We start from the raw sequence: 2,455 nt of genomic DNA, 5'->3' as shown, positions 1-2,455 counted from the left end.
ACATTGATGATGTTTTTTTTTTTTTCTTCATGTTGTCGAGTGAGTCTAGACTGTTGTAAGCCATTGAGTTTTTAAGGATAAGCCTGTGGACAGAGGGCACATGTATTTAATCCCAGCCTACTCTGTTTAAACAGATGGTATTTTGTTCAAGTTCAGAGGTGAACGCCAACAAAGTGACATTGTTTGACTGGCACATTTTTTTCATAAAATCACCAAGAGAATGACTTGCTACTTCCCATTAATAAGTCATTGCAATTAATAGCAATGCCTCAAAATGTAAGGGAATGAATTCAGAGTTCCTACACTTCTCCCTTGTGCCTTTGCTTTTACTACAAAAACAATACAAAAAAAAATTGGATTTCTTTTTTAATTTTTAAATACTTAAGAATTGTCCGGTAAAGGAAATAGCAATCAAACTTCCTGTGTACATTAATAGAGCAAACAAAGACAAAGTGTGAAAAGGCTACAAAAGCTGACAAAGACCCCTTCTTTAACCTTCCTACTGTATATGTGGTCTCATATACTGTATAGTCAACAAGACATCTTTTTTTGGGTTGCATTCAATTTTCCATCAGGATTCCATAAGTTACAGCCACCGTATGAGGAAGAGGATTTGAATTAATGGCTGTCTTGACTTTTGTCAGCCTCATCGTTCACATTACACGCAACAGAGACACACAATGATTTAACTGGTTATTTGTAGAAAATGCTTTAACCCTTGTCTTGTCCTTGGGTCCAATTTGACCCATTTTTAAAGGTTTTTTTTATATCAGAAATATGGGTTTCTTGCAACCATGTTACCCAAAATAACAAGGATACATGCATGTTGTATGAAAGCCGTACAACATTCTTCGCAGGTACAATGGATGATTACTTTCATTGAATTTGGAGTGTTTTAGTCAATTTCATAGCATTTGAAAAAGAAAAAAAAAATGGTTTCAAAATTGATTCCGGGATCAAAACAATTATTCAAAACTATTCGTAATGTACACTTTTTTTTAAACTCAAAAATTAGGTAAATCATATAAGTTAGGTTTATTGACCATGAATTAAAAAAAAAAATAAAGTGTTGAGAAAAGGCACAAAAACATTTTTGAAAAGTGTCAAGAACAATTCATTTTCAAATTTTGACAACAAATGGTCAACACATTCCTGGTGGACGGGAAGACAACACAAGGGTTAAATGCTTTAACCCACATGTGAATCTACATCCTACTAATGATAGACAATCATGAGGACTATAGGCTCATCCAAATATATTATGTAGCCTACCAAAGATTGTATTGTGAAAGACTGTTGTAGCATGGGTGTTGAAAAGCAAAGCAAAAGTTGCATAATTTTCAAAGCAACAAACCGACATGCATGACTGTTAGCCAAATGTCCTTAGTAGGTTAAAAAAAAAAGATCTTTGGAGTGAAAGGAATTTAAGAATACAACCAGCAGGGGGTGGTGTATCACCTTTTGGGGAGAGTTTATTTTGAAAAATGAAATGTGAACCGGAAGCTTTAACGTTCACGCTTCATGTCGTAGATTCTAAATTAAGAGCATCACTCAGTTGCTATGTCCATCATTCTGTAGTTTCACGTTCACATTTTACGTGACAAACACTACCATGTTATTTAAATCGAGGTAAAATGGAGGAAAGGACACTGGCTGCAATGGTTTCTTAATTATTCCTAACAATGTGCAAATTTTAGTAAATGTAGTTTAGTTGTAAACTCATCAGTTCAAGATAGTTATTTGTGTTTTGTGTTCACTTACAGTAGTACCAGGTTCACAAGACAATTCTAAAAGTGAACATTCAGAGCAGAATTAGCAGATTAGAAAACGGTTTTGACAGCTGGAATTTCGAGCAGAGTGGGAGCTCTTCATGTCGGGCATCGTGATGAACCCAAACAACCTCGAGTTTGTCATTCTCAACCACGCTTATCACTGACGGACGATCCATTTATCGTCTACACTGAGTGACCACACATGGGTCCAGATGTTGCAAATGAGATAACGCGAATATAAACTTTGGATGTTTAATCTGGAGGCATACGTTAGCATGCGGCCATCCCTGGACGACGTTAGCTTTAGTCAGCAGCTCATTCGGTTAACGATACTGTTTGATAGCGTTAACGTTACATGTGGCACATGCCGACTCCAACGTTAACCTCAGCAGCAGCAACACTTTGATGCAGATTTTACCTTGTCGCTCTCCTCTAAGGTTGGTATTTTTAAATAATTACTATGCGTTTATCTCTTCTGCTTTTAGCTACACTTATAAAGTTAATATTCGCCGCACAGAGAACAGTAACTTTCTCCTGGTTTTCGCCTGTAACTAGTTAGCTGGCTAACTTACTTAGCTAGCTAGCAAAAATTAACGTTATTGTTAATGGATGCTCTTGCTACATGGCAACATGTCAACGTTACCCCTCTCTCTCTCTCTCTCTCTCTCTCTCTCTTTCTTTTT

General features: G+C 36.4%; 1 protein-coding gene across 2 annotated transcripts in view; it reads left to right on the top strand.

The window, feature by feature from the left end:
* Positions 1-1,635: 1,635 nt before the first annotated feature.
* slc25a15b (solute carrier family 25 member 15b) overlaps positions 1,636-2,455 on the top strand; it is a 4,947-nt gene continuing 4,127 nt past the window's right edge. The window contains exon 1 of one of the 2 annotated variants that reach the window (XM_032534006.1): positions 1,636-2,213. The gene's annotated coding sequence lies outside the window, so the exon portion shown is untranslated. The remainder of the gene's footprint in view (positions 2,214-2,455) is intronic. The other variant, XM_032534005.1, reaches the window with a different exon arrangement.

Source organism: Etheostoma spectabile, chromosome 13, assembly GCF_008692095.1.
Source record: "Etheostoma spectabile isolate EspeVRDwgs_2016 chromosome 13, UIUC_Espe_1.0, whole genome shotgun sequence".
NCBI classification, from domain to species: Eukaryota; Metazoa; Chordata; class Actinopteri; order Perciformes; family Percidae; genus Etheostoma; species Etheostoma spectabile.
Note: the sequence above shows the minus strand (reverse complement) of the source record. Positions and strands in the feature narration are given on the sequence as shown.